General features: G+C 41.1%; 1 long non-coding RNA gene across 1 annotated transcript; it reads right to left on the bottom strand.

Annotated features, from left to right (window-relative positions):
* Positions 1-651: 651 nt before the first annotated feature.
* LOC140893064 (uncharacterized) lies at positions 652-23730 on the bottom strand. Its single transcript, XR_012152998.1, has 4 exons — positions 23569-23730; positions 2686-2740; positions 917-1079; positions 652-676 (listed from the first exon to the last, which is right to left on the bottom strand). It is a non-coding gene; the product is annotated as an uncharacterized lncRNA (long non-coding RNA).
* Positions 23731-23739: the final 9 nt, after the last annotated feature.

Below are 23739 nucleotides of genomic sequence, written 5' to 3'. Positions count from 1 at the left end.
TAACTAAAAGCTGTCGAAACTCATGGGCCATCGACAGCATACAAAGCATGCCACAGAAACTCAAAACAATAGCTTGCAAAGCATGCCGCAGAAACCCACATCAACAGCGTGCAAAAGCACGCTGCGGAAACTCACAACAATAGCTTGCAAAGCTTGCCGCGAAAACCCACATCAACAGCATGCAAAAGCACGCCGCGGGAATGCATATCGACAGCTGGCAAAGCACGTCGTAAAAAATATTATTGACAGCACATATGTGCACGCCGCGGAAAAAGATATTGACATCACACAACAAAAAAAGATATTGACATCACACATGTTGGTCGATGATAGCCTTAAATGATTCCAAGGCAACAGAAACTTCAACCAACTAAACAGATAAATTAAAATGAAGAACTAAACAAAATATTCTAACTTCATTCATGAAAACAAAAAAAATCATATCTTTACAAAAAATTGAGTGCAAGTTTTAACTCTAATCACCATGCAAATTAATAAAACTCACTTTTTTGTTCATCATATACCAACATCGAAATCTCTGACAAACTAGCTACAATCACACAGAAGCTTCAGCTTTCAATAGTGTAACTCCAAAGCCTAATTCGCGTACTTTACCTCGAGCTTCCCTTCCCTGCCAAATAGATTTGTCCATTTTTTCCTTGTGACCTCTTCAATCCTTAAATATAGAAATATATAAAAAAAAATAGAAATATAAAAAAATGGTTAGAAACAAAAGACGTGTTAGTATTAATTTCCAAAAATATTTTATTGCACAAAATTTGAAATTTTAAAAACAAGATTCAACATATATAAGATATTAACTTTATTCCCCCATAAGAATACAAACGACCAACTAAGCCATAAAAAGTTTATAGAAAAGCTCAAAAAGATAACAAAAACAAGATAGAAATCTAACCTGCCCGGAGCTGTTGCAACTTTCTAACCGACCACACTAATGATGATATTACATTGATGCTTTGATCGATCATGTACACTTCAACACAGTAAGCTTACATCCCGGATCATCGTGCGAGTGCAGAACGAAATATATCCTCATTATTTCAGCAAATTTAGTCATTCTAAAATATTCATCACGAACACAAAAACATATTAACAAGTTTGTCAGTCTGAAAAATCATCATAATAATAATAATAATAATAATAATAATAATAATAATAATCTCCGGGAGTTGCATGAGATTTTAATTAATCTAGATATCAACATGCAAAAATAAATCAATAAATAATTAATGAGCATCCTCTATAATGAAAAAGGCAAGACAATTTACGTTTTGAAAAACAGAGCCAAGTAATAGTTACAGCATTGGAAATCTGTGTGGGAATGATGACGGTGTGAAAATATCATTCACTGCTCAGGTTCTTCTCTCACATGTTATCTTGTACATTAAACAAAGTCATGCTTATAAAGGTATTTAATTGAGACTACGTTGAAATTTACTCTAACTATGGCATAGCAGAACTATGCGAAAAGCAGTAATGTGCAACATATGACATTTAAGTCACTGCGGGATCCCATAGTCAGTGAAAGTATACTCATTAAGGTATCTTATGTCTAAAAAGCACAATATCCTATGATTATTATACTATCAATTCATTTTAGATAAGGTAATTGAGATCCAACAAATCTGAGGCATTGAACGAGAAGAGGTGACAAAAAGAAAGCAACCACATTGATTACAAACTCACGTGAACATTCAAGAACATTTGATACATGAGAAGATGCAGCTCTCCCTTTGACAAAAAGAAGGAAATTTGACACACCAATAACTTTATGATAAAACATCCATGGTAAAATTTGCTCCAAGCTAGCAGATGTACTTGTCATGATGCATGTCTGAACATAGCATAGTAAAATAAAATCAATAACCACTAAAGTTTGACGATATGATATTAGGGAATGAAAATATTATGAGGCCTCGAGTTTGAACGGGCTTCACATCACTTTCAAAGCCACCAAATGGCATGAGAAACACATGATGCTCAAGCCATCTATATAAAATAAACATAATTGATCTACAAATTCTGAAAGTTCCAAGAAACCATCCAACCCTCCAATCCCCCTTTTGAGGATTAAAATGTAGCTTTGACGTCTAATGAAAGAGGATTTTAAAAGAGAACTAGTGAAAACTTGGTCAAGCATAAGTGACAATTGTTTAACTATCCCTTATCCCTCATACTCATACATACTTTGATCCCAAAACCAATCTCGAACTCTAGTTCTATTGAACAAGTCAATGTAACCTTATACAACTTACTAATTTTTCACATAATAGTAAGCGGTGTGTTCAAGAAACTAGGAGTCATCTCCACCAATTTTGCATTAAATATAACAAGTCAGAAAATATGAAATGATCCAGAAAAAAATATAAATTGCCATAAATTCCGAACACTTCGTCGGTCATTTTTTGTTTTTCATTTTTCTACTGAATGGTTTTGATCACAAAATAAAACACAAAAAATCCATAAGAGTTTATTAAGTACTTTATATTGGAAAAATGTGAAAACAGAAAATCGTATTTATAAATAAATAATTTATTAAGTACTCTATATCGCACAGTACTTGTTGAAGAACAAATGCTTACAACATAAAAATCCCGAGGATAGATGAATGATGAGACACGTTGAAGCTTTATTAAAAAATGAGGATTAAGATGACGAGTGTACCATGTTCAGCAAATTGACTGACTGATAGCAGCGAGATGACGACAAAATAATAAGCCTGCAACATCGGAAAATTGACTAAACATGATGAAATTGAAGTAAAATCATGTCCTGAATGCATAGTAGAGGTTAACCGGTGGAAAACTGAGCTTATGATTCTCGGGTAGGCGACGATAGAACCTATTTTCTCAACAAAAAAAATTAAAATCCCTTTTAAAAATTCTATCGGACATCCCTTGAGAAAATTCTATTCCAATTCCCAACCCACCCACTGCCTCAGTCTCTCAGTTATTTTTGGACTGAGACTAGAGTACTACAAATTGCAAATATGGATACATATATATTTTCAAAAAATTTATTGCATAGCAACACTCAAATACAAATAAGAAAAGCATAAAATTTTATGGATTATGCCGGAGTGATCATGACGATAATAATAATTGTGGAATAAAACAATCAACAAGAACACCAAGATTTACGTGGTTCACCAGGCTACGTCCACGGAGCTGCTGCAATATTTATAACCGGAGAAATATTACAAGTGTATACAAAACACTATATCTCTCACCAACCCAAACCCTGAGTATTATCGAAAAAATTCTCTAACTCACAAGAGATCTCCGAAAAAAAAAACTCACTTTTTTTTCTCTCTTTTTATTTTCTGGAATTAAGGTTTATTTATAATAGGTTCCTCCGTTTCATTTTCCAGTTTTTCGATGTGGGATGGGATGATTTATTAAATAAATGTGGGCCCCATCGCATTTATTTAATATACCTTCCTGTCTAACAATTCTCCCACTTGAAGACTTGATTTCAATCATGGCTTCACACAGTCAAAGCAGCTCATGCCTCCTCTCTTATACTTGCAGTTCAACTGAAGTTGAACATAACTTCAGTTTGTCAGTGGTCACTACCTTCGTGAACATATCAGCTGGATTTTTGCTTCCAGAAATCTTCTCAAGCATCAAGATTCCATCCTCCAAAACTGATCTGATGAAATGGTACCGTACCTGTATATGCTTCGTCCTAGCATGATAAACAGTATTCTTTGCCAAATTAATAGCACTCTGACTGTCACAGTGTAATGTGCTATCATCAAGATTCTGACCCAACTCCTCAAGGAATGATCTCAACCAGATCATCTCCTAGCTAGCTTCTGTCACTGCAACATACTCAGCTTCAGTATTCGAAAGTGCAACAATCTTTTGCAACTTGGATACCCAACTTACTGCCGTACCACCTAATGTGAACACATATCCAGTAGTACTCTTCCTGTCGTCTAGGTCACCACCCATGTCGGCATCTACATATCCTTGTAAGTCCTGATTAGTCCTTCTGAAGCACAGAGATGAATTGATAGTACCTTTCAAATATCTGAGAATCCACTTCACTTCTTCCCAGTTTTGTTTTCCCGGATTGCTCATAAACCTGCTCACAACTCCCACTGCATGTGTTATGTCTGGTCTGGTGCACACCATTGCATACATGAGGCTTTCGACAGCAGATGCATAAGGAACCTTATTCATATAAGCATGCTCCTGCGCCGTCGATGGTGATTGGGCTTTGGTTAGTTTGAAATGACTAGCCAAATGAGTACTCACCGGTTTAGCTTCATCCATGTTGAATCTGCTAAGCACATTTTTCACGTACTCTGCCTGAGATAGCTTCAAGACTCCATTCACCCTATCTCTCAAGATCCTCATACCAAGAATTTGTTTTGCAGCTCCCAAATCCTTCATATCAAATTCTTTTGATAACTCTCTCTTGAGCTTATCAATCTCTTCCAGACACGCTCCTGCTATTAACATGTCATCCACATATAGCAGTAGAATGATATATGAACCATCAATCTCCTTCACATAACAACAGTGATCCGCCTGGCACCTCAGGAAACCGTTGTTATTCATGAATCCGTCAAACTTCTTGTACCACTGTCTTGGAGCTTGTTTGAGACAGTACAAGCTCTTCTGAAGTTTGCATACCATTTTCTCTTTCCCTCGTACTTCGAATCCCTGTGGCTGTTTCATATAAATTTCTTCATCCAAGTCACCATGAAGAAACGCCGTCTTTACATCCAACTGCTCCAGATGTAAGTTTTCATTCGCCACTAATCCAAGTACAGTTTTGATAGTAGTCTGCTTCACCACTGGAGAGAAAATCTCGGTGTAATCAACGCCTTCCCGCTGTTGAAAACCTTTTACAACAAGTCTTGCCTTGTACCGTTTGCTGCCATCAACTTCTTCTTTGATCCGGTACACCCACTTGTTGTGTAATGCCTTCTTGCCTTCCGGAAGTTTCTTCAACTTCCACGTCTGATTGGATGACAGTGAATCCATCTCATCTTCTATGGCTAACTCCCACTTGGTTGAATCATCATTTTGCATCGCTTCTTCAAAGGTCTCAGGTTCACCTTTATCAGTCAGTAAAATATAGTGAAGTGCAGGGGAGTATTTCTGAGGTGGTCTGATTGTTCTTGACGATCTCCTGAGTTCAATCACCGAAGTTTGTGGATCAACTTCTTGTGCAGTTTTTTCTTCCTGGTTACTATCATCCGACTCATTCATAGGAATATCCATCAATGGTACTTCATCTGTCTTCTTGACTTCAGAACATTTATCTCCAGCTGGAATGTCTTATTTGTCCTTGTACAAAACTTGCTCATTGAAAATGACATCTCTGCTCCGAATGATCTTTAGATTTTGGTCATCCCAGAACTGATAACCAAATTCTTTTTCTCCATAACCAATAAAGAAACACTTCTTTGATTTCGGATCAAGTTTCGTTCTGCTGGCTGAATCGATGTGAACATATGAGAGACAACCAAACACTTTCAAGAACGAAAGGTTTACTCCTTTGCTGCTCCAGACCTCCTCTGGTATTCCGCAATCTAGTGGTACCGAAGGTCCTCTGTTGATCAGATACGCTGCAGTGTTAACTGCATCAGCCCAGAATGATTTCGGTAGTCCAGCGTGCAATCTCATGCTCCTGGCTCGCTCATTCAGGGTCCTGTTCATCCTCTCAGCTATACCATTCTGTTGAGGAGTACTAGGAATGGTTTTCTCCATCTTGTTCCCGTTCTGTGCACAATACTTCTTGAACTCAAAATCTTCATATTCTCCTCCGTTATCAGACCGTAAACACTTCACCTTCAAGTTGGTCTCATTCTCCACCATGAATTTCCACCTCTTAAAGGTTTCATAAACATCAGATTTATTTTTCAAAAAATAAACCCAAAACTTCCTGCCCGAATCATCGATAAATGTGACATAATATCGTAAGCCTCCAAGGGATGTCATAGGAGATGGCCCCCATACGTCAGTATGAACCAACTCCAACTTTGCTGCTTTTGGTTCTCTACCGCCTTTCGAAAAGCTCACTCTTTTCTGCTTTCCAAGAACACAACTTTCACACAGTTTGTGTTCGACGGTTTTTAACTCTGGTAGCTTCCCTTTTGATATCAGCATCTTCATTCCCTTTTCACTCATATGTCCAAGTCTACAATGCCATAGACTTGAGTTAGCTCCAGCATCCACAGCTGCTAACATTTCTCTGCAACTGAAAGTCATGTAGAGGGTTCCAGTTTTTATTCCTCGAGCAACAATCATGGCTCCTTTGCTCACTTTCCAAGAGCCATCACCAAAGGTCACTTTATGACCTTCGTCATCAAGCTGTCCCACTGAGATCAGATTTCGGGTAAACTTTGGTACATGCCTCACTTTGTTGAGCTTCCAGATAGATCCATTTGACATTTTCAAACTGATATCACCCATACCAGCTATTTTCAGAGGTTTTCCACCAGCCAAGAAAACTTTTCTGTAATTACCAGCAATGTAATTACTGAATACCTCACGATCACCGGTGGTATGAAATGAAGCTCCCGAATCCATAACCCATGAATCAATCGGGCTTTCCATGGATAGTACTAAGGCATCATGTACATCCTCTTTAGTAACCCAGATTCCATTTTAAGATAATGATATGTTAAACATGATTAAGGGTTAGTAATTAATCAATTCCAGGGCATAATTGAACTTCAGAATTACCAGAGGGATCGCTGCATATAAGGGTTATAGCCAAGTTCCACTTTTCATGCTATGATATGGCATATAATTTTAAATGTGGAAAAACATGATTAAGGAGTCCTTATTTGGTAAAAATAAGTGGAAAATCAGCTTCGGAACGTCCGAAAATGGTAGGAAGGGTCCCGGGGGTCTCGGACAGTTCGGAGGCACCGAAATGAGTTCGGACCATCCGAACTCAAAGACCAAGTTCGGACCATCCGAACCTGGGTTCGGAGGATCCGAACCCAGCACTTAGGAGGCTCCGAACTCAGCCAGTTCGGAGGCTCCGAACTCCCCCAAACAGCAATGCTAGATGACTAATCCGCGATTTTCGACAAGTGTCGGGCATGCAGGTTCGGAGGGCCCGAACCCCAGTTCGGAGGCTCCGAACTCCGGCATATTTTGCCTATAAATAGGGCCATTCAGACGAGAAATTAGATATAAATCAAGTATTCCGAGTGTTCAGTTATATAGTGTGAGTTATACACTTGAGGGCCCTATCGGTTATAATAGAGGTTCTGGAATAACCAAGAAGTGGTTATAGTCATTCGGGACTAGCGACTCCAAAGGGCTATCTACGAACGAAGGTATGGTCGGGAAATCTATTTAAGTTTTGGGAGTACTTATTAGCTTAGTTAAGGCTTATAGAATTTATGTAGTAATATGGTGAACTTTTGAATATAGGCTTGGAACCTAGGATCCTACTATACTTGAACTAGCCTAGAGGTACGTACACATTGACAGAGATTGCCATCAAGTATACATGTTTATATGTTGCATTTATTTGGCATTATTATATGGCATGATGTATGATTTACCGTTTTCTATACTCATATGTCATGTGCATATACACGTTGAGCCTATACCTTGTTATACCTGACTATAGAGCCGCTCAGCTCTATACTCGATAGTCTGTCACTGAGAGTACCGCGACGGCGGGGGCATTTATGTCTGTCTACTCTAGTGTACTAGACAAGTGTGGTTGCACCCAGAGGTTGATCCGTGCGGTGGCAGCACACATGTGGCACCGGTACTGAACATGACTTTTCAGATGACCCTTTACCAGTCATCATGTTGCATGCATCATATTTATACGTGTACTCATGTTTATGTACTGGGCGTTAGCGCTCACGTCCTAGTTGTTATCTTGGACACCCTATTCCATGGGGCAGGTCGCAGGATGGACGGAGCGGGTAGTTCAAGGCAGGACTAGAGAGCAGGAGCCTTGAGGAGTTTATTATACAGCAGGATTCGATATGGCTGTATAATGTTTACTTTTAAGTTTTCGATATAGTTGTGTCACTACAGATTTAAACCTGGATTATGTTACTAAGCTGATATGTAAATTATGGTTATGTTTCCGCACGTTTTACTCTGTTAAGTTATTTGGCTGTATTAAGTTTAATGCATGCTATTAGTTGCCAGTTAGTAGGTGATACTGTAGTGACCCTGCATGGAATCACCTACTAACTGGCAACTAATATCATGCATTAATTTTAATACAGAAAAATACTTAACAGAGTAAAATGTACGGAAACAAAACCATAATTTACATATCAGCTTAGTAACATAATCCAGGCTTAAATCTGTAGTGATACAACCAAATCGAAATCTTAAACAGTAAACATTATACAGCTATATCAGATCCTGCCGTATAATAAAATCCTCAAGGCTCCTACTCCCTAGTCCTGCCTTGAACTACCAGCTCCGTCCATCCTGTGACCTGCCCCATGGAATAGGGTGCCCAAGATAACAACTAGGACGTGAGCGCTAACGCCCAGTACATAGACATGAGTAAACATATGTATATAATGCATGCAACATGATGACTGGTACAGGGTCATCTGAAAAATCATGCTCAGAACCGGCGCCACATGAGTGCTGCCACCGCACGGATCAACCTCTGGGTGCAACCACACTCGTCTAGTACACCAGAGTAGACAGACATAAATGCTCCCGCCGTCGCGGTACTCTCAGTGACAGACTATCGAGTATAGAGCTGAGCGGCTCTATAGTCAGGTATAACAAGGTATAGGCTCAACGTGTATATTTACATGACATATGAATATATAAAGCAGTAAATCATATATCATGCCATATAATAATGCCAAGTAAATGCCACATATAGACATGTATACTCGCTGGCAATCTCAGTCAATGTGTACGTACCTCTAGGCTAGTTCAAGTAAAGTAGGATCCTAGGTTCCAAGCCTATATTCAAAAGTTTACCGTATCACTACATAAATTCTATAAGCCTTAACTAAGCTAATAAGTACTCCCAAAACTTAAATAGATTCCCGGACCATACCTTCGTCCGTAGTTAGCCCTTTGAAGTCGCTAGTCCCGGATGACTATAACCACACCTTGGTTATTCCAGAACCTCTATTATAACCGATAGGGCCCTCAAGTGTATATCTCACACTATATAACTGTAGAAGGAAACTCGGGAATTCGTATTTCAAAATGAAATCGAACGAGCCCTATTTATAGGCACAATTCCCGGCCAGGATCGGAACTTCCGATTTCGGGATTGGAGCTTCCGATCCAGCTCATTGCATGCATGTGTGACACGTCGGGATCGAAACTTCCGATCGGGCGATCGGAGCTTCCGATCTGCTCTACATTCAACACTTGTCAAAACTCGCGGCTGAGTCATCGAACATTGCTGGCAGCTGGAGATCGGAAATTCCGTTCCAGGATCGGAGCTTCCGATCTCTGTGCTTCCGATGAGCTTCCGAAGTGGCTAGGATCGGAACTTCCGATCTGGGTTCGGATCTTTCGATCCGGCCCAAAGTCAAAATCCCATATTCTCTTCCGAAGTCCAATAACACTCCGAAATTGATTAATTACCAACTCTTAATCATGTTTAACATATTATTATATTAAAATGGAATCTGGGTTACTACATTCTCCCCATCTTTAGATATTTCGTCCGCGAAATAACATCTAAAGACAAAATAAAGATAATAATATGAAACATCAAACCATGTTTTATTACAACAACTGTAATTACATCTTACATGGTAAATCAAAAGTACAAAGCAAACAACTCAGGATATTCCGCTTGCATACGACTTTCAGTTTCCCAAGTTGCTTCTTCAACGCCTCGGTGCTGCCACTGTACCATCATCAGTGGTATAGTCTTGTTCCGAAGAACTTTCTCCTTCCTATCTAGAATACGGATTGGTCGTTCAACAAAAGACAGATCTGGCTCTAGCTGAATATCAGTAGACTGAATCACATGAGATTCATCAGCTATATACTGTCGAAGCAACGACACATGAAAAACATTATGTATACTGGAAAGATTTGGCGGTAAAGTCAAACGATATGCAACATCTCCGATCTTTTCCAGTATCTGGAAAGGCCCAATGAATCGAGGAGACAACTTGTCTTTCACGCCGAATCTCATCACCTTCCTGAAAGGTGATACTCGAAGAAACACATATTCACCAGACTCAAACTAAAGTGGTCTGCGGCGAATATTAGCATAACTGACTTGTCTATCTTGAGAAACTTTGATCCTATGCTTGATCAAATCTACCTTGTCTACAATCTGCTGCACCAATTCAGGACCCTCGACTTGTCGTTCCCCGACTTCATCCCAGAATAACGGAGTACGACACCGTCGACCGTACAATGCCTCGAAAGGTGCCATATCAATACTACGATGATAACTGTTATTGTAGGCAAATTCGATCAAAGGTAACTGATCCTGCCAAGATAAGCCAAAATCCATGACAGAAGAATGTAGCATATCCTCCAGCGTACGAATCGTCCGTTCTGACTGCCCGTCAGTCTTCGGATGATATACAGTGCTCAAACTCAGAGTGGTACCCAACGCCTCCTGAAAACTACCCCAAAAACGTGAGGTAAATCGCGGGTCTCTATCACTGACTATGCTCACTGGAATCCCATGTAATCGCACTATCTCTTGGATGTATAAACGTTTCATGCGATCATAAGAATACTCCCGGTTATAAGGAATAAAGTGTGCTGATTTCGTCAAACGATCAACAACGACCCAGATAGCATCACACTGTCATGACGTCATAGGTAAATGGGTAACAAAGTCCATAGTCACATGCTCCCACTTCCATTCGGAAATCTCAAGATTCTGCAGTAATCCACCTGGTCGTCGATGTTCAGCCTTGACCTGTTGACAAACCAAACATCTAGAAACAAATTAATACACACTCCTCTTCATCCCTTTCCACCAGAATCTAGTTCTCAAGTCCTTATACATTTTCATGCTACCAGGATGAACTGATAATCGACTTCTGTGAGCTTGAGATAGAATATCATTTTTGAGCTCCGCATCATTAGGTACAACCACTCGATTAGATAGGCACAATAAACCATCTGCCTGAAAATGGAATCCAGATGTATTAACTCCATTGGCCAGACGTGCCAAACGCTGAGTCTTAACATCAGATATCTGAGCATCTCTGATCCGAGAATACAATGCTGGCTCAGATAGAATAGTATACAAAAGAATCTCATTCCTCTCTTTCTTGTGCTTGAGCGTAAAACTCAATGAACAGCACTCTTGAATCATATGAGATACTTCACTAGTCTGAAGTGCAGAAAATCTCACCTGCCAACTTAAGGCATCAGCAGTAAGATTAACAGAACCTGGATGATGTTTGATTTCACAATCATAATCCTTCAGGAGATCCATCCAGCATCTCTGTCGCATATTCAACTCCGCCTGAGTGAATAAATACTTCAAACTCTTGTGATCTGTGAATATCTCAAATTTCTCGCCATAAAGATAATGCCTCCAGATCCTGAGTGCAAATACAATGGCGGCTAACTCGAGATCATGCACTGGATAATTATTCTCATGCGTCTTCAACTGTCGAGAAGCATAGGCAATAACATGTCCATACTGTGTCAAAACACATCCTAACCCCTGACCAGAGGCATCAGTATAGACAACATAACCTCCTGATTCAGAAGGTAGAGCTAGCACAGGTGCAGTAGTAAGACGTCCACGCAGCTCGTGAAATGACTCCTCACAATCCTAGGACCATATGAAGGCAACATCTTTCTGTGTAAGCTGTGTCAAAGGTCTTGCCAACTGTGCAAAATTCTCGATGAACCGACGGTAATATCCAGCTAGACCCAAGAAACTACGAATCTCAGTAACCGTCGTCGGACGAGACCAGTTCAGCACTGCCTCTATCTTATTAGGATCAACAGATATCCCTTGATTAGAAATCACATGACCGAGAAACACTACCCGATCAAGCCAGAATTCACACTTGCTCAATTTCGCATACAGCTGCTTATCTCGTAACGTCTGCAACACAATCCTCAGATGTTGTGCATGTTCATCCTTGTCATGAGAATAGACAAGAATATCATCAATGAAGAGGATGACAAATCTATCCAGATACTCTCGAAATATCTGATTCATCAGATTCATAAAGACTGCCGGTGCATTCGTCAAACCGAATGGCATTACCAGAAAATCATAATGCCCATATCTGGTTCTGAAAGTAGTCGTAGATATATCTGAGTCTCGTACCCGCATCTGATGGTATCTAGATCTCAGATCTATCTTCGATTAAACAGAAGTACCCTGTAATTGATCGAACAGATCATCAATCCGTGGCAAAGGATACTTATTCTTGATGGTGACACGATTCAACTGCCTATAATCAATACATAATCGCATCGATCCATCCTTCTTCTTGACAAATAAAACAGATGCTCCCCACGGAGAAACACTCGGACGAATATATCCCTTATCAAGCAGATCCTGTAACTGCTGTTTCAATTCCCTCATCTCTGACGGTGCCAGACGATAAGGTGCTCGGGATATAGGCAAATTTCCTGGTACTAGGTCAATACCAAATTCAACTTCTCGAACCGGAGGAAAACCAGGAATCTCATTAGGGAATACGTCAGGAAACTCGCTGACAACCGGTAACTGATCAATACCCGTACTACTCGTGGACATATCAACTGCATAGATGAGGTAGCCCTCCCCACCTGACTCCAAGACATGACATGCCTTCAGAGCCGAAACAAGTGGCATCGGAGGTCGCGCACCCTCACCATAAAAATACCAGCTATCACCCTCATCCGGATGAAACTGTACCAGACGCTGATAACAATCCACAGTAGCATGATACAAAGTCAGCATATCTATTCCCAAGATACAGTCAAAATCTGTCATCGCTAATATCATCAAATTAGCTATTAACACATTACCCTCAAACTCCAGAAGGCAACCCATCACTAGACGCTTAGTTACTATCTCTTGATCCAACGGAGTAGATACAACTAAATCCATATCTAATGATACATAAGGTAATCTATGTCTCTTAACAAAGTGACTAGAAATAAAGGAATGCGATGCTCCAGTATCAATTAATACAAGTGCAGGAATACCACATAACAGAAAGGTACCTGCCAACATGCGATCGCTTCCCTCTGTAGCCTGCTCTTGAGATAGAGCAAACACCTGCCCTTGAGTCTGGGGACGATAACCAGAAGAACTCTGTGGTGCTGGCTGCTGACGTGGAACATTAGAAGCCTGAGATCCAACCTGTGATCCCGATCCACTAGCAGAACCCATGCGCTGAGGACAATCTCTCCGCAGATGTCCCTGCTGACCGCAAATATAACAAGCACCAGTAGCTCTCCGACATGAAGCTGCAGGATGCTTCCCTCCACAATGGCTACAAAATTTCTCCTTATTCTTCTTCTTCTTCCCAAAACGGAACATACCTCGTGAACCACGAGATCCAGATTAAGTAGTAGGAGTAGAAGAAGATTTAGGTCCAGATTGCACAACAGATTGAGCTCGAGGCTCAAAAGATCCACTAGGCTGTGCTGGCATCATCAACTGTGCCCGCCTGTTGCTAGTCTCCACAAGACGGCAACGGTTCACTAAAGTCTCAAAATATACCGGGTCATCACAGACGACAACCTGAGAGTAGATATCTTGGTTCAAACCTTGTAGAAAGATATCATACTTCGATGCATCACTCTCATTGATATGAGGACTGAAAGGTAGCAGATCAAGAAATCGTTGCTGATATTGATCAATAGTCATTGATCATTGCCTCAGAGTAAGCAACTCCATCGATCGTGCTTGGCGAACAGCCAGAGGAAAATACAATTTCTGGAACTCCCGACAGAAATCCCCCCAAGTCACCTGTCCTCTCTCAGTACGTGCCTGAGCAGCTTTGGCATCCCACCAAAAACGTTCTCGATCCTCTAGAACGAATTCTAGAACTTCCAATTTCTGATCCTCAATACAATCGAAAGCACGAAAAGTACTCTCGAGTTTAGACATCCAACTCCTCGCCTGTTCAGGATTCTCGCCTCCCACCAAGGGTTTCGGTCCTACTTGCATGAACTTATTGATAGAGTAGCGACGTCTACCCTCATGATGACGATGATGATCATCATGATGATGATGGCGACGATGATGATGACCACCTCCCTGGCCAACACTACCGCGACTCTCGTCAGCCATATCCTGAAAAGATTTGCACATTAAAATCCCAAATGCGCAAGAATTACACAAAACTAATTCTAAATCCCAAGTACTAATCCCAAAATCTAAGCATGCTTTGATACCAAAAATGTAGTGACCCTGCATGGAATCATCTACTAACTGGCAACTAATAGCATGCATTAATTTTAATACAGAAAAATACTTAACAGAGTAAAATGTACGAAAACAAAACCATAATTTACATATCAGCTTAGTTACATAATCCAGGCTTAAATATGTAGTGATACAACCAAATCGAAATCTTAAACAGTAAACATTATACAGCTATATCAGATCCTGCTGTATAATAAAATCCTCAAGGCTCCTGCTCCCTAGTCCTGCCTTGAACTACCAGCTCCGTCCATCCTGCGACCTGCCCCATGGAATAGGGTGTCCAAGATAACAACTAGGACGTGAGCGCTAATGCCCAGTACATAGACATGAGTAAACATATGTATATAATGCATGCAACATGATGACTGGTACAGGGTCATCTGAAAAATCATGCTCAGAACCGGCGCCACATGAGTGCTGCCACCGCAAGGATCAACCTCTGGGTGCAACCACACTCGTCTAGTACACCAGAGTAGACAGACATAAATGCCCCCGCCGTCGCAGTACTCTCAGTGACAGACTATCGAGTATAGAGCTGAGCGGCTCTATAGTCAAGTATAACAAGGTATAGGCTCAACGTGTATATGCACATGACATATGAATATATAAAGCAGTAAATCATATATCATGCCATATAATAATGCCAAGTAAATGCAACATATAGACATGTATACTCGCTGGCAATCTCAGTCAATGTGTACGTACCTCTAGGCTAGTTCAAGTAAAGTAGGATCCTAGGTTCCAAGCCTATATTCAAAAGTTCACCGTATCACTACATAAATTTTATAAGCCTTAACTAAGCTAATAAGTACTCCCAAAATTTAAATAGATTCCCGGACCATACCTTCGTCCGTAGTTAGCCCTTTGAAGTCGCTAGTCCCGGATGACTATAACCACACCTTGGTTATTCCAGAACCTCTATTATAACCGATAGGGCCCTCAAGTGTATATCTCACACTATATAACTGTAGAAGGAAACTCGGGAATTCGTATTTCAAAATGAAATCGAACGAGCCCTATTTATAGGCACAATTCCCGGCCAGGATCGGAACTTCCGATTTTGGGATCGGAGCTTCCGATCCAGCTCATTGCATGCATGTGTGACACGTCGGGATCGGAACTTCCGATCGGGCGATCGGAGCTTCCGATCTGCTCTACATTCAACACTTGTCAAAACTCGCGGCTGAGTCATCGAACATTGCTGGCAGCTGGAGATCGGAACTTCCGTTCCAGGATCAGAGCTTCCGATCTCTGTGCTTCCGATGAGCTTCCGAAGTGGCTAGGATCGGAACTTTCGATCTGGGTTCGGAGCTTCCGATCCGGCCCAAAGTCAAAAGCCCATATTCTCTTCCGAAGTCCAATAACACTCCGAAATTTATTAATTACCAACCCTTAATCATGTTTAACATATTATTATCTTAAAATGGAATCTGGGTTACTACAGATACCATGCAGGGTCACTACATTTTTGGTATCAGAGCATGCTTAGATTTTGGGATTAGTACTTGGGATTTATAATTAGTAATTCTTGCGCATTTGGGATTTTAATGTGCAATTCTTTTCAGGATATGGCTGACGAGAGTCACGGTAGTGTTGGCCAGGGAGGTGGTCATCATCATCGTCATCACCGCCATCATGATGATCAACATCGTCATCATGAGGGTAAACGTCACTACTCTATCAATAAATTCATGCAAGTAGGACCGAAACTTTTGGTGGGAGGCGAGAATCCTGAACAAGCAAGAAGTTGGATGTCTAAACTCGAGAGTACTTTTCGTGCTTTCGATTGTACTGAGGATCAGAAATTGGAAGTTCTAGAATTTGTTCTAGAGGATCGAGCACGTTTTTGGTGGGATCCCAAAGCTGCTCAGGCACGTACTGAGAGAGGACAGGTGACTTGGGGAGATTTCTGTCAGCAGTTCCAGAAACTGTATTTTCCTCCAGCTGTTCGCCAAGCACGATCGATGGAGTTGCTTACTCTGAGACAAGGATCAATGACTATTGATCAATATCAGCAACGATTTCTTGATCTGCTACCTTTCAATCCTCATATTAATGAGAGTGATGCATCGAAGTATGATCTCTTTTTACAAGGCCTGAACCAAGATATCAACTCACAGGTTGTTGTCTGTGATGACCCAGTATCTTATGAGACTTTGGTAAACCGTTGTCATCTTGTGGAGACCAGCAACAGGCGTGCATAGTTGTTGATGCCAGCACAGCTTAGTGGATCATTTGAGCCTAGAGCTCAATCTGTTGTGCAATCTGGACCTACGTCTTCTTATACTCCTACTACTTCATCTGGATCTCGTGGTTCACGAGGTATGTTCCGTTTTGGGAAAAAGAAGAAGAAGGAGGAGTTTTGTAGTCACTGTGGAGGGAAGCATCATGCAGCTTCATGTCGGAGAGCTACTGGTGCTTGTTATATTTGTGGTCAGCGGGGACATCCGCGGAGAGATTGTCCTCAGCGCATGGGTTCTGCTGGTGGATCGGGATCACAGGTTGGATCTCAGGCTTCTACTTTTTCACGACAGCAGCCAGCACCACAGAGTTCTTCTGGTTACCGTCCCCAGACTCAAGGGCAGGTATTTGCTCTGTCTCAAGAACAGGCTACTGAGGGGAGCGATCGCATGTTGGCAGGTATTTTTTTGTTATGTGGTATTCCTGCACTTGTTTTAATTGATACTGGAGCATCGCATTCCTTTATTTCTAGTCTCTTTGTTAAGAGACATAGATTACCTTATGTATCATTAGATATGGATTTAGTTGTATCTACTCCGCTAGAGCAGGAGATAGTAACTAAGCGTCTGGTAATGGGTTGTTTTCTAGAGTTTGAGGGTAATGTATTGTCAGCTAATCTGGTGATATTAGCGATGGCAGATTTTGATTGTATTTTGGGAATAGATATACTGACTTTGTATCACGCTACTGTGGATTGTTATCAGCGTCTGGTACAGTTTTATCCTGCTAAGGGTGATAGCTGGTATTTTTATGGTGAGGGTGCGCGACCTCCGATGCCACTTGTTTCGGCTCTGAAGGCATGTCATGTCTTGGAGTCAGGTGGGGAGGGCTACCTTATCTATGCAGTTGATATGTCCATGAGTAGTACGGATATTGATCAGTTACCGGTAGTCAGTGAGTTTCCTGATGTATTCCCTGATGAGATTCCTGGTTTTCCTCCGGTGCGAGAAGTTGAATTTGGTATTGATTTAGTACCAGGAACTACGCCTATATCCCGAGCGCCTTATCGTTTAGCACCATCAGAGATGAGGGAATTGAAACAGCAGTTACAGGATCTGCTTGATAAGGGATATATTCGTCCGAGTGTTTCTCCGTGGGGAGCACCTGTTTTGTTCGTCAAGAAGAAGGATGGATCGATGCGATTATGTATTGACTACAGGCAGTTGAATTGTGTCACCATCAAGAATAAGTATCCTTTGCCACGGATTGATGATCTGTTCGATCAATTACAGGGTACTTCTATTTACTCCAAGATAGATCTGAGATCTGGATACCACCAGATGCGGGTACGAGACTCAGATATTTCTACGACTGCTTTCAGGACCAGATACGGGCATTATGAATTTCTGGTGATGCCATTCGGTTTGACGAATGCACCGGCAGTCTTTATGAATCTGATGAATCAGGTATTTCAAGAATATCTGGATAGATTTGTCATCGTCTTCATTGATAATATTCTTGTCTATTCTCATGACAAGGATGAGCATGCACAGCATTTGAGGATTGTTTTACAGACGTTACGAGATAAGCAGTTGTATGCGAAATTAAGCAAGTGTGAATTCTGGCTTGATCGGGTAGTGTTTTTTGGTCATGTGATTTCTAATGAAGGGATATCTGTTGATCCTAGTAAGATAGAGGCAGTGCTAAACTGGTCTCGCCCGACGACGGTTGCTGAGATTCGTAGTTTCTTGGGTCTAGCTGGATATTACCGTCGGTTCATCGAGAATTTTGCACAGTTGGCCAGACCTTTGACACAGCTTACACGGAAATATGTTACCTTCATATGGTCCACGGATTGTGAGGAGTCATTTCACGAGCTGCGTGGACGTCTTACTACTGCACCTATGCTAGCTCTACCTTCTGGATCAGGAGGTTATGTTGTCTATACTGATGCCTCTGGTCAGGGGTTAGGATGTGTTCTGACACAGCATGGACATGTTATTGCCTATGCTTATCGACAGTTGAAGACACATGAGAGTAATTATCCAGTACATGATCTCGAGTTAGCTGTCATTGTATTTGCACTCAAGATCTGGAGCCATTATCTTTATGGCGAGAAATTTGAGATATTCACGGATCACAAGAGTTTGAAGTATTTATTCACTCAGGCGGAGTTGAATATGCGACAGAGACGCTGGATGGATCTTCTGAAGGATTATGATTGTGAAATCAAATATCATCCAGGTTCTGTTAATCTTACTGCTGATGCCTTGAGTCGGCAGGTGAGACTTTCTGCACTTCAGACTAGTGAAGTATCTCATATGATTCAAGAGTGTTGTTCATTGAGTTTTACGCTCAAGCACAAGAAAGGGAGAAATGGGATTCGGTTGTATACTATTTTGTCTGAGCCAACATTGTATTCTCGGATCAGAGATGCTCAGATATCTGATGTTAAGACTCAGCGTTTGGCACGTTTAGCCAATGGAGTTAATACATCTGGATTTCATTTTCAGGCAGATGGTTTATTGTACTTATCTAATCGAGTGGTTGTACCTAATGTTGTGGAGCTCAGGAATGATATTCTATCTCAAGCTCACAAGAGTCGATTATCAGTTCATCCTGGAAGCATGAAAATGTATAAGGACTTGCGAACTAGATTCTGGTGGAAGGGGATGAAGCGTAGTATGTATCAATTTGTTTCTCGATGTTTGGTTTGTCAACAGGTCAAGGCTGAACACCGACGACCAGGTGGATTATTGCAGAATCTTGAGACTCCCAAATGGAAGTGGGAGCACGTAACTATGGATTTTGTTACCCACTTACCTATGACTTCACGTCAGTGTGATGCTATCTGGGTCGTTGTTGACTGTTTGATAAAATCAGCACACTTTATTCCTTATAACCGGGAGTATTCTTATAATCGCATGGCACGTTTATACATCCAGGAGATAGTGCGATTGCATGGGATTCCAGTTAGCATAGTCAGTGATAGAGACCCGCGATTTACCTCACGTTTTTGGGGTAGTTTTCAGGAGGCGTTGGGTACCACTCTGAGTTTAGCACTGCATATCATCCGGAGACTGACGGACAGTCAGAGCGGACGATTCGTACATTGGAGGATATGCTACGTTCTTCTGTCATGGACTATGGCTTATCTTGGCAGGATCAGTTACCTTTGATCGAATTTGCCTACAATAACAGTTATCATCGTAGTATTGATATGGCACCTTTCGAGGCATTGTACGGTCGATGGTGTCATACTCCGTTATTCTGGGATGAAGTCGGGGAACGACAAGTCGAGGGTCCTGAATTGGTGCAGCAGATTGTAGACAAGGTAGATTTGATCAAACATAGGATCAAAGTTGCTCAAGATAGACAAGCCAGTTATGCTAATATTCGTCGCAGGCCACTTCAGTTTGAGCCTGGTGAATATGTGTTTCTACGAGTATCACCTTTCAGGAAGGTGATGAGATTCGGCGTGAAAGGCAAGTTGTCTCCTCGTTTTATTGGACCTTTCCAGATACTGGAAAAGATCGGAGATGTTGCATATCGTTTGGCGTTACCACCAAATCTTTCCATTATACATAATGTTTTTCATGTGTCGTTACTTCGACAGTATATAGCTGATGAATCTTATGTGATTCAGTCTACTGATATTCAGCTAGAGCCAGATCTGTCTTTTGTTGAACGATCAATCCGTATCTTAGACAGAAAAGAGAAAGTTCTTCGGAACAAGACTATACCACTTGTGATGGTACAGTGGCAGCGCCGAGGTGTTGAAGAAGCAACTTGGAAAACTGAGAGTCGTATGCAAGCAGAATATCTTGAGTTGTTTGCTTTGTATTTTTGATTACCATGTAGTTTTAATTACAGTTGTTATAATAAAACATGGTTTGATGTTTCATATTATTATCTTGATTTGTCTTTAGATTTTATTTCGCGGACGAAATATCTAAAGGTGGGGAGAATGTAGTAACCCAGATTCTATTTTAAGATAATGATTTGTTAAACATGATTAAGGGTTAGTAATTAACCAATTCCAGGGCATAATTGGACTTCAAAATTACCAGAGGGATCGCTGCATATAAGGGTGATAGCCAAGTTCCACTTTCCATGCTATGATATGGCATATAATTTTAAATGTGGCAAAACATGATTAAGGAGTTCTTATTTGGTAAAAATAAGTGGAAAATCAGCTCCAGAACGTCCGAAAATGGTAGGAAGGGTCTCGGGGGTCTCGGACAGTTCGGAGGCACCGAAATGAGTTCGGACCATCCGAACTCAAAAACCAAGTTCGGGCCATCCAAACCTGGGTTCGGAGGATCCGAACCCAGCACTTAGGAGGCTCCGAACTCCCCCAGACAGCAATGCTAGATGACTAATCTGCGATTTTCGACAAGTGTCGGGCATGCAGGTTCGGAGGGCCCGAACCCCAGTTCGGAGGCTCCGAACTCCGGCATATTTTGCCTATAAATAGGGCCATTCGGACGAGAAATTAGATATAAATCAAGTATTCCGAGTGTTCAGTTATATAGTGTGAGTTATACACTTGAAGGCCCTATCGGTTATAATAGAGGTTCTGGAATAACCGAGGAGTGGTTATAGTCATCCGGGACTAGCGACTCCAAAGGGCTATCTACGGACGAAGGTATGGTCCGGGAATCTATTTAAGTTTTGGGAGTACTTATTAGCTTAGTTAAGGCTTATAGAATTTATGTAGTGATACGGTGAACTTTTGAATATAGGCTTGGAACCTAGGATCCTACTATACTTGAACTAGCCTAGAGGTACGTACACATTGACTGAGATTTCCAGCGAGTATACATGTTTATATGTTGCATTTATTTGGCATTATTATATGGCATGATGTATGATTTACCGTTTTCTATACTCATATGTCATGTGCATATACACGTTGAGCCTATACCTTGTTATACCTGACTATAGAGCCGCTCAGCTCTATAATCAATAGTCTGTCACTGAGAGTACCGCGACGGCGGAGGCATTTATGTCTGTCTACTCTGGTGTACTAGACGAGTGTGGTTGCAACCAGAGGTTGATCCGTGCGGTGGCAGCACTCATGTGGCACGGGTACTGAGCATGACTTTTCAGATGACCCTTTACCAGTAATTATGTTGCATGCATCATATTTATACGTGTACTCATGTTTATGTACTGGGTGTTAGCGCTCACGTCCTAGTTTTTATCTTGGACACCCTATTCCATGGGGCAGGTCGCAGGATGGACGGAGCTGGTAGTTCAAGGCAGGACTAGAGAGCAGGAGCCTTGAGGAGTTTATTATACAGCAGGATTTGATATAGTTGTATAATGTTTACTTTTAAGTTTTCGATATAGTTGTGTCACTACAGATTTAAGCCTGGATTATGTTACTAAGCTGATATGTAAATTATGGTTATGTTTCCGCACGTTTTACTCTGTTAAGTTATTTGGCTGTATTAAGTTTAATGCATGCTATTAGTTGCCAGTTAGTATGTGATACCATGCAGGGTCACTACATCCTCAGTAACAACATTTGCATTATTCTTGGGTGACCTGCAGTTCTTTTTCATGTGACCAGTTTCACCACAGCTCCAGCACTTCAATTTCTTATCAAATATATTTTTGTCTTTTCCACTCCTTGATTTGGATCTGCCACGCCATCGGTTAGAACTTTTTTCGCTACTCCTGCCCCTACTTCTGTTTTCAAGATTTAGGGCAGATCTCGATGATGTTGCTTCTCCCGAATCCATTCTGCGAACTTCTTCATCAAGGATTCGATCTCTGACATCATTAAATTGTAACTTTTCTTTTCCAGCAGAATTGCTAACCGCTGCCCGCATCGGCTCCCAAACATTTGGTAAAGACGCCAAAAGAATAAGTGCACGAATCTCATCATCAAATTTGATTTCAACCGATGTTAGCTGGGAAACAATCGTGTTGAATTCATTGATGTGTGCCGCCACCGAAGCACCTTCCTCCATCTTCAAGTTGAATAACTTTTTCATGAGGAATACTTTATTATTTGCTGATGGCTTCTCGTACATATCCGACAAAATGGACATCATCTCCTCCGTGGTTTTTGCCTCCGCCACGTTGTGCACCACGTTCTTTGTTAGGGTCAATCGTATTACCCCTAACACTTGTCGGTCAAGAAGCTCCCACTCATCATCCTCCATCTTTTCTGGCTTCACCCCGGAAAGAGGTTGATGTAGCTTCTTGCTGTATAGATAATCTTTAATCTGTAACCGCCAGAACGTGAAATCTGTACCATCGAACTTATTGATTCCCGGTCCCGATCCGTCACTTCCGGCCATCGCTTCTACTGCCTTAATAAAATTTCAAAAAAATCTTTTCTGATGTGGAAGATCAGACAAAGCTGCAACCACAGAGCATACTCAGAATGTTAAGAAATTTTTCACCAAGGCTCCCGGACACCGTAAGTGCTTTGATACCAGTTGTTATGGATTATGCCGGAGTGATCATGACGTTAATAATAATTGCGGAATAAAACAATCAACAAGAACACCAAGATTTACGTGGTTCACCCAATATAGGCTACGTTCACGGAGCTGCTGCAATATTTATAACCGGAGAAATATTACAAGTGTATACAAAACACTATATCTCTCACCAACCCAAACCCCGAGTATTACCGAGAAAATTCTCTAACTCACAAGAGATCTCCGAAAAAAAAAACTCACTTTTTTTCTCTCTTTTTATTTTCTTCTTCTCTCTTTGTTAATACAAAAGAAGAGAAGAATGGGATATTTAAATCGAAGGAATTAATGTCTATTTATAATAGGTTCCTCCATTTCATTTTCCAGTTTTCCGATGTGGGATGTGATGATTTATTAAATAAATGTGGGCCCCACCGCATTTATTTAATATACCTACCTGCCTAACATAAAAAAGCAAGGCTGAAATAGATCGAGACTGGAGAGATAGCATCACAACAGAGTCGAGAAAGAAAGAGGGCTCACTGGTTCAAACTTACAGTGTGTATTCGTAACTTACAACTCACAGTGTTTCCGTCGGTCCGTCACGGCGTGGCGTGGCCCGTGAAGAAGCGAGTGAAGATTTGTTGGATTGTCGATTGAATTGGCTGTTGAGTCTGAGAGAGAAAACGAGAAGGTATCTTAAGCCCTAGCCAATTTTTAAACATTTAACATGAGTGAAATGAAATCA

Source organism: Henckelia pumila, chromosome 3, assembly GCF_033568475.1.
Source record: "Henckelia pumila isolate YLH828 chromosome 3, ASM3356847v2, whole genome shotgun sequence".
NCBI classification, from domain to species: Eukaryota; Viridiplantae; Streptophyta; class Magnoliopsida; order Lamiales; family Gesneriaceae; genus Henckelia; species Henckelia pumila.
Note: the sequence above shows the minus strand (reverse complement) of the source record. Positions and strands in the feature narration are given on the sequence as shown.